The sequence below is a fragment of the Equus caballus genome, chromosome 22 (genome assembly GCF_041296265.1).
Source record: "Equus caballus isolate H_3958 breed thoroughbred chromosome 22, TB-T2T, whole genome shotgun sequence".
Classification (NCBI taxonomy): domain Eukaryota; kingdom Metazoa; phylum Chordata; class Mammalia; order Perissodactyla; family Equidae; genus Equus; species Equus caballus.
Window position 1 is genome coordinate 21,936,171 of NC_091705.1, and position 10,315 is coordinate 21,946,485.

A 10,315-nucleotide genomic window follows, 5' to 3' on the forward strand; every position below is an offset into this window, starting at 1 on the left:
TCTGGAAGAGGGGCCTCACCCATCCTTGCTGGAACTCTGATCTCAACTTCCAGCCTCCAAAACTGTGAGAAATAAATTTCTGTTGTTTATAGCCATCCAGTCTATGGTGTTTTGTTATAGCAGCGCCAGCTAAGCCAAAATCTAAATAAACTATGGACTTTGGTTTATAATAATGTACCAATATCAGTTCATCGATTGTAACAAATGTACCATGCTAATATGAGATGTTAATAACAAGAGAAACTATGTGCAGCAGTGTATAGGAACTCTCTGTATTATCTTCCCAATTTTTCTGTAAAATCTAAAATTATTAAAAAGAATAAATCTATTTTAAAAATTCAAAATCTTGTCCTCAGCTGGATCTCTGCTTCTTGCTCCCTCCAGGGGAACAACACAAGGAAATGTGTGGCAGGGAGAATTCTGTGTTAATACATGCAAGTTTTATCTCACTTCACGGGTCTGAGGTTCCTTCTCTTCCTTCCTCTGTCCTCTGCCAGCGCTCACCCCAGAGCCAGGCACTCAGAGATCCCAGAGGAAGCTGCTTCTCAATCTCCCATGATATTCATCTTGAACTTCTCCAGTTAGTAAAGCCCAGGTCAGACTAAATGAGGTCAGAGAACTTTGGGTTACCTGGTTATGGTGAGGTCACATAAAGACCTAACTCTGGGAGAGTTAATTTGGAATTGCCTCAGCTGAGAAGAGCCACCTTGCCCAAGGTCATGCCTGGTAACATGCCACATCCAATGACTCATCAACATAGTGATATAAAGGCCCAGCCCTCTCCAGCTCAGGTCAACTCTTAAGGAGCATCCTAGCACCAGAGCTCAATGGGAGGCCAGCTGAGGTCTTCACTGGGAGTTCATTGCAGGTCAGCTTCTCCTTCTATACAATCCAGCTTCCTTCTCCTCCCTTCCACAGATATTGATCCTAAATGTAATCCCTGAAAAACGGTCTATTTGTTAATCCTCATCTCAGAGTCTGTTTCCCAGGGAACCAAACCTGGGACAAGTAGGCTGTGTTGAGTACCAGACAAATTGGGTACCCCTTCGACTCTAGGGGCCACACAGTGATGGAAGGAGAAATTGTTTACGCCACCTTATTTCATATGCCATGTAGTCTTACTATACCAAGAGCAATGAGAATCCACACAAGTGTTTATGCACGAGAGGGGTGTAATCAGATCTGTGTTGTAAAAGACCCCTCTGGCTGAAGTAGGAGAAAGAGATTATTGGGGGGGAGGCAAAAGAAGATGGGGGTAGCCTAGTTAAGAGGTAGTTGTTTTCATTCAGGCAAGAGATGATGATGGAGATGGAGAAACAGATTCAAGATATATTTCAGAGGTAAAACTAACAGGATCTGGTAGGAAATAGATACAAACGGACAAGTGAGGGTGTAGAACATGGGTCCCTTCTTGGTTTTACCTAATGGGTAGATGATGTGCCACATACTGAACAGGGTGGGGTGGGAGAAGAGAATGTCTGAGTGCAGATTACGAACTGAGCTTTGAATATTTGAGGTAGACAAATGAAGATTTCAAGGTCAAAGGATATATAGGTCTGCATCATGGGCTCAAGGCTACTCAGATACAAGGAAATAGATTCAGGACTTGAACCTAGATTGCATCTAGTTCCAAAGTCAGTGTTCTTGAACATCAAGGCACTAAAATTCCTACACTCTGAGAGGTTAGAGTCCGATGGAAGGTGTGAAGATTGCTGGAGATTCCTGACCCTGGACATCAATCACAGATGCTCACAGCCACGTCTTAGCTTCTGGATTCAGGATGGAACCTCAACATGGATGAAGTCTTCCGCCCAAATGCCCAATATCTCCCGATCCAAAACAAAGGGATCCTCAGGCAGGCAGAATCTCTACTAGTCTGCATGATTCCACTCACCCGTTTCCAACTAGAATGTGGCCACATCCTGGTGGCAGGTATCTGAGAGGTCTCCACAATCCAGTCAGGAACCTCGTTCACCACACAGGAAGTCAATGAGTGTGTCTGCTCTCCCATGATGGCCAGGATTCTCTTCTGGGAAATGGTGAGACCAGAAGGAGGGGCCCTGTGAGTCCCTAACTCCCAAGTCTTGTTTGGAAAAGCCCTCTTGGCGGGGATGAGTCACTCTCCTGAAACTTGAGCTTCCCCTGGTCTGCCCTGAGAGTTCTACTCCCAGCTCTGCTGTCTCTTATTCTCTGAGGACAACCAGTGTCTCCTCCTCCTTACCCCTCCCTGAATTAATTTCACAAAACACAGTGAGATTAGGGAGTCTCTCTGTTCTGCCAGAAAAACTGGTCTATCTCAGTAACGTTTTCCTCCAGTCCAGCCACATTCTACTGTGTCCAAGTGGCTGTGGAAAATTTACACATTTCTCTCAAACTGAAAAATGTGAGCGTAGGTGGCTTACCTGCCATTCTCTCCTGGCCTCATCAGCCAAGAGTTCCATTGTCTTCCTAATCTGCATCTTAAACCATCTGTGATTCTGATGATTTGCCAACCTGAAAGGAGAGATTATTACCAGGACCTGACACAGTTTGGGGTAATGATGTTGGTGGTAGTGGGGGTTGGGGACAAGTGGTGGACCTTCCAAAATGGATCAGTTCCTTGAAGTTCTACTCTCTCTTTATTTAGAGAATAAACTGTCCCTCTCTTCCCTCTTGAGGAGATAAGCAGAGGAACCATACTCTACCTTCATGGACATAGTAGTCCCATATGCACACCTGATTCTTTAGGTTTCCCATATCCTGATTTCCCCTTTCTCCACATCTCTCAGCACTAATTTTTCCACAAATTCAGTAGGAGAGATGAAGGTCAATCCCAAACTCCCTGGGGGTGTGCGATGGGCAGAGAGTTTTGATGTAGTAGTCACTCAATACATCTCCAAATGTGTTCAGTGATTTTTGGCAGTTAGATGGAGGAAGAACTAGTCTCTCTCTATGAACAATGCCCATTCATAATACTAGCCCTCTCACTCCATATCCTCCTCTTTCCTTAGTTAGAGGCTGGGAAATGTAACTAGGGAGGCGAAGCATCCTCTGGACTGACTCCCCTCTGACAGCACTCAGAGTAGGAGCTGCCTCCACTTGCAGAGGCCTCTCAAAACTCTGTGTGTGGCTGCTCATATATGTCATTAAAAGAACTAATGGATGAGGCTCGAGCATGATCTAGATCCATGTTCCTCAGTCCTGCCTAGGCCAGAGCATGGGAAATGGGATTTGATTTTGAGTTTCTTTCCTGGAACCATAGATGACATATTCCAGGTGCAATAAGATGTCACAGACTGCATCAACTGGGGAGACAATCACCTTGAGTTGCAGTGTACCAGATTCACTCCCAAATGGACCTGTCTTATGGTTCAAGGGGACTGGGCCAAACCAGGAATTAATCTACAATTTCGAAGGAGGTCTTTCTCCCAGAATAAAAGAAATTGGAAACAACACCAAATCTGACAACACAGACTTTTCTATCTATATCAATGAGATCTCTCTTGCAGATGCCAGCACCTACTTCTGCGTGAAGCTCAAGGGAAACCTGATAGGGAGTAGTAGTCAGCTTGGGACACTCAGGTGCCTGTTATTGGTGAGGATGTCTCCTCTACCCCTTGGTGTGTGATATCATCTCAGTAATAACGTTCTCCATTCATTGAATAATTGCAATATGCCGAATATTATTGAGACTACTATGTATATTTGATCTCGTTTAGTTCTCTCAGCAGCTTGTCAGTTGAGTATTTTACAGGAAGGGAAACAGACTCAGAAAAGTTAATGGAGTGATGAAGAATATTTTTATCGATTTCTTAACATTCAACCTACTCCCAACAGCTAGACTAAAACAATTAAGATAACTTCATGTCCCTTACAATTAGTTGACTCAAATATGGGACTGGCTTAAGCCAATTTGTTTCTAGAAGAGAAAAGGACAACCCTGCAGAGAAATCTTGGAAACTGATCGATCCTCTTTCCTATTGGATGGAACAAGCAATTGTGTTGCTCATATGCCCCAGACAGACATCATCTCATCATGAAAGGAATCAGTTGAAAAATCTGCTCTAGATGAAAGCAGAGATGTAGAGAATGTGGGTTGACGACACGGCATGGCCATATTGTCCTGGTTTCAACTCCACCTCCAGACTCCCAATTAAGAGAGAGAAAACATTTTTTGTTAAGCCAGTTTGTGTAATGTCAGCACTGTCTTAAGAGATGCCAGGTGATAAAGATCCCACATTCAAAAAGTGTTGAAACACAATTGCAAATTTTTTTTTGCTCCCAAAGCATTAATTTTTCTTAGTTTTGCTACTTGTAATGACCTCTGAACTCTGAGCAATACCAACCTAGGAAATGATTAAATTCATGATACTCTAACACTGTTTATTGAGCATCTACTATATCCTACGCACTTTTCCTACATTATCGTATTTACTCACATAGCAAAGTGAGTATAGGAATGTTTGTCCTCATTGTACAGATGGGGAAACTAAGACTCAAGGAGATTCAGGAGTACAGACAGTAGGACAAAGAGGTGAGGTTATTCTGGGCTCTGTCCAGTAGGCTCTATGTTAGTGAAGAACCTTTTCTTACAAGGGATAAGAACTCAACACATTAATTTAAGCCAAAAATAGGAGTTGAGTGTTCCTGTAGCTGAGGAGAATTCTAGCTTTGTCACAGCACCCTAGGCAGAGCTTTAGGAATCAAGGACTAAAGCTCTGGACTTAGGGCTCAGTGACTCCAAGATTCTTATTCTCTAAAATTCTCTCATCTCTTTTCATCTCTGCCTGGTTTCATTCTCACCTGATGCACATGGATCTTCTCCATTTTATGGGGAAGACAAATGAAGAAAATGTTAGCATTCATTCCCCCAGCTTTGCAACCAGGACGGAAAGAGAGCTTCTTCTTCCAAGCCTCCATAGATGAGTTCCAGGGAACTATTCAAATTAGCCTTCCCTGTGTCATTTTCCCAACATGTCATTTAATCATTGTTGCTACAGAGGAGGTGCTGTGGTAAGGAACCCATCAACCCAAGGAAACAAATGCTAAACAGACTGAAAACGATATATATCCACTACAAATTCCAATCCCTTCACTTAACATGAGGAAGTTGAGAACCAGAGATTGGACTTGCCTAAAGTTACACAGGCTATGAATACTGGACCCACATCACCTATTCCCAGAATTCTTTGGGTTTTTGGCTTTGCCTCCTTCCTAATGACATTCTAGTTAGAGTGGAAGTGTGGGAGTTTATGAAAGTTGTTTAGAGTAGGAATATTGTGAGAGAATTCAATGCCATTTCTATATAACAAATTTAAAAATACATACTTTTTTTTAAAGATACTGAGCTATGTATTAGTATCCTGTGGTTGGCGTAACTGACAAAAAACAAAGTTGGAGGACTGATACTATCCAACTTCAAGCCTTTTTATAAAGCACAATAATCAATACAGTGTAGTATTGGCAAAACAGTAAACAAATAGATCAATGGAGCAGAATAGAGAGCTCAGAAATAGACCCCCATGAGTATAGTCAACTGATCTTTGACAAGGGAGCAAAGGCAACACAATGGAGCAAAGAGAGTCTCTTCAACAAATAGTGCTGGAACACATGCACATTCAAAAAAAAATGAATCTATACACAGACCCTCACAAAATTAATTAAAAATGGATTATAAACTTAAATGTAAAACACAAAACTATAAAACTCCTAGAAGATAACACATAGGAGAAAACCTAGATGTCCTTGGGTATGATGATGCCTTTTTAGATACAATCTCAAAGGGACGATCTGTGAAAAAATAATTGATAAACTGGACTTCATTAAAATTTTAAAATTTTACACTTAAAGATTTAAAATTTTAACATTTAAAATTTTAAATGTTCTGCCCTGTGAAACAAAATGTCAAGAGACTGAGACGACAAGCCACAGATTAGGAGGAAATATTTGTTGGGTTTTTTTGTTGGTTTTTTTTTAATTTTTATTTTTTTGGATGTACATCATATTTCAAATTCTGGATACGTTACATCATGTTCACCACCCGAACACTAATTATAGTGCATCCCCTCACATGTGACCCTAATCACCCCTTTTGCCCTCCCCCCTCCCCCCTTCCCCAAACATATCTGATAAAGGCCTTTTAGGATGAAAAAGAGCAATAACAAAAATTAAGAACTTAATCAATATGTTTAAAAGCAGATCGGAAACAGCTAAAGAGAGAATTAATGAACTGAGTGAGAGATCAGAAGATACTAAACTGAAGCACAGAAAGAGAAAAGGATAGATACTAGAGGAAAAAAGTGTAAGATATTTAGGACAAAATAAAAGTGTAACAAAATGGAACTCATTCCTCAAAAAGTAGCAGAAAAAGAAGAAAGCAGAAGCAATAATCTCAAAAGTAATGGTCAAATTGTCCAAAACTGAACAAAACTCTGGAAACCAAAGACAAACAGAAAATCTTAAAGCTGTTAAAGGATAAAGACATTACTTAAAAAATAACAATAACAAACCCTGATGGTTGACTCTTCAACAGAAAAATGGAAGCCAGAAGACAATGAAATGATATTTTTCAAGTGCAGAAAGGAGACAACTATGCCCTATGATTCTATAAACAACATAAGTAGCTTTCAGAAATAGAGATGACATTACAATATTTTCATTCAGGAAAAAAAACAGATAATTTAGGTTTGATGACTTTCAATAAAAGAAATACTCAAGAAACTTCTTCAGACAAGAGAAAAATAACCCGAAGCATAAATAGAGAAATGTGAAAAGGAATTAAGAACAACTAAAAGAGTAAATATTGAGTAAATATAAATAATTACTATAAAAGTGACTATAATAATATTATAACATATCATTTGTAGAAATTAAAATGTTTATAGAACTTAAGTATACAACAATAATAGGACATAATTGAGGAAGCCAAAGTACCCTTTGCTCCTTGTCCTATCTAGGAAGAGATAGATGCTAATTTAAATTATTCTTTGATAAGTTAAAGTGCCTTTTGTGATCACTAGGTAATCACTAAATAAATGTATAACTATAAGCCAATAGAGAGAGAAAGAAATGAAGTAATTTAAAAATAACTATATGGCAAGAAAGGAGAAAAAGAGGGACAAAGAATAGACTGTGAAAATAGAAACCAAATGCAAATATAACAGATTTAAGCCTAAATATCTTTGTATTTATATTAAATGTAAGTGGGAAGAATGTTCTAATTAAATGATGAAGATTGTCAGACTAGATAAAATGAAAACACAATCCAGCCATGCACAATCCAACTACTTGCAAGAAATGTGATAATATAGCAACACAGGAAGACTGACCAGAAAATAACAGAGAAAAGTATGTCCCGCAAACCAAAAGAAAGCTCATGTTGTTATATTCACACCAGGCAACATAGATTTTACAGAAAAAATTACTGTAAAATGTGACATTTCATAATGATAAAAGGTTCAACTCACCAGGAAGTTGTAACCATCCTAAATGCATATGCATTTAATAAGATAGCCTCAAAATAGGCAAAATGACAGGAATGAAAGAATAAAGAAATTCACAATCATAGTAGCAGGATATTGACAAATCTGTCTTAGCATCTATGCTGCATAACAAATAACCCCAAAACTTAGTGGTTTAAAGCAACGAACAGTTATTATCTCACAGTATCTGTGGGTCAGGAATCTAGGCACCACTCAGTGGGGTGGCTTTGGCTTAGGGTCTCTCACAAGGCTGCAGTCAAGGAGTCAGCCAGGAACGCAGTCATCCAAGGGCTCAACTAGAAAAGAATTCACTTCCCAGCTCACTCCCATGGCTGTTGTCAGGCCTCAGGTCCTTGCTGGATACTAGCTGAAGACATCATTTACCTTCCATGTGACCTTAGGGCAGCTCACAACATGGCAGCTGGGTTTTCTCAAGGAACAAGAGAGAGAGAGAGTGAGGAAGATAGTAGGACAAGAAGACAAAGGTTATCTCTTTATAACCTAGTCTCAGAGGTGGCATTCCATCATTTCTGCTCTTCTATTCGTTAGAAATAAGTCACCAGACCTGGGGAATTATAGAATGGTGTGATGACCAGAAGGTGGCGGTCATTGGAGACCATCTTAAAGGCTGCCTACCACAATAGCTCTCTCAGTAACTGTAGCCGCTGTAGCTGAGCCCAAATGTGAGTGAAAGGGCTACCTAGCTGAGGCTGGCAAAGCATTTGGGCCAGATCAGTCAGGCACATGAGAAGAATGTTTCAACTTAAAAGTAGTGAAGAGCCACTTGGAGTGACATAATCAGATCTCTCTGTTCAAAGTACCACCCTGGCTACAGCAGGAGGAGAGACTGAAATAAGGAGAGATTGAGCAAGGCAAATTGATAGACTGTCCAAGCCAGAGATGATAGAGGAGAGAGAAACACAGGAGGATTAAGACGTATTGACATGAAAGGATAGGGGCAGTGAGGGAGTTGTCAAAAATGACACCAAGGTTTCCTGGTTTGACTACCGGGGTGGATGTGGCTGTCAGACACCGAAATAGGGACACAGGACCAAGACCCTGATGGGAGAGGTGAGTGATAAGAAAAGTTTGTAGATGCTAAGTAGACTGTAGGATTAGACAAGTAGATGACTTGCCCACTGTCATGCACGTATCAGGTGGGTCCAGGCTTCCAACAGAGGTCCTCTGGGCCCCAAAGCCTGTCTCTTAAGGTTATGTTCAGTGGTCCCCGCCAGCAAGGAGAACCAAGCCCAGTGAAGGAGAAAGATACTAATAAGCGAGGATTGGGAACAAAGTCATCAAGGGTGGTGTTCTGGTTACTATTGCTACATAACAAAGCACTCCAAAACTCAGGGGCAATAAACAACCATTTCATTATGATCAGTGATGCTGTGAGTCAGAAATTTAGACAGGTCACAAGAATGGCTTGTCTCTGCTGTTTGTTGTCTGGGGTCTCAGTTGGGAAGACTCAGTTTGGGGGGCAACTTCTATGCACTGAAATCATCTAGAAGCTTCTTCATTTATATGTCTAACAATTGATGCTATTAGCTGGCTCCTTAGCCAGGCTTTCAGCTAGAACTCTTCCTTGTGTCCTTGCCATGAGGTCTCTGTGTGTGTGCTGGTTTGGGCTTCCTCATAGCATGATGGCAAGATTATAGAAATGAGCATCCCAAGAGAGCAAAGAGGAAGTACATGGAATTTTTACGGTCTAGCCTCAGAAGTCATCCTATCATCTGTTGTAGTCACAAGCCTGCCTATATTCAGGGAAGAGGGAACATTTACCTACTTCTCCATGGGAGGAGTGTCAAAGAGCACAAGGGGATATTTCTGCAGTCAGCTCTGGAAAATACAATCTGTCACCATTGAAGAGAAAGAGCGGGTTGGGATGATGGATGCTAAAGGGAGCACCAGCCAGTTCCTCCTCAAGGGCCCCACGTGGAAACTCAAAGGAAGAAGGAGCTTGTCATGTGACAGAACAATGTAATCTTGTCTCTCACTTCCTCTTTGGTTCTGCCCCTTCTCATTACCAATGCACAGTCAGCAGCTGGGAAGGAGGCTAGGGTTGGGAGCAGCAGGGAAACTGAGTCACAGAAGGCAGTATCTGGCATGGATCTCACAGAAGGAAAGGGCTCATGGCTGAGAGGCTCTGGATACAATCTTGTGTGCTGGCTATCACTGCTCAGAAGAAAAAAGGAGGTGCCTTCCTGATATGGGAGTTTCTCCTGCTCATCCACTCCCCTCTGCTCTGAGCTGGACCCAGACTGGGGCACACAGAAGAGGCCCCACCCCTCCTCCTGGCTGTGATTCTGGGTGGGCTGCTGTCCCTGTAAGATGAGTGTGCTAAGGCCCCTCCCCTCTACAGGCCTCCTCCATTTTCTAAAACAGAAGCCATCCTCCCCCTCCAAAGACGTAACTCCTTGCTCACCTTAAGCCACTTCCCCCACAAGTGTGCTCTCAAAGTCAGAGGTGCTCATAAGACACAGCTCATTTACCACTGACATCTTGGGAGTGGGGAGAAAAGGACCCCATTCACTTGCGGCCCCACTCCCAGGGGTTCTCCCCCTGAACAGGAGCACACTTCATCAGAGCCCAGTTTTTGGACTGTTACAGAAGACTGAACATACCCTCCAGTACAGCAAACTATGCTCCTGGGGCTCTGGGGTGAGGAAGGGCCCCCAGCACCTCTGAGATGGAGTGGGGCCCAGGGGACAGAGCCTAGGCAGTAAGGGGGTCCGCCAGGGCCTCTCCAAGCATCCTGGGACCCTTATATCAGTAACTTCTTAGCTTGTGTCTGATTTCTATTTCACAATCTAGAAGCAGGAACTGTCAAAAGCCCACAACAGCACTTTTCCCCC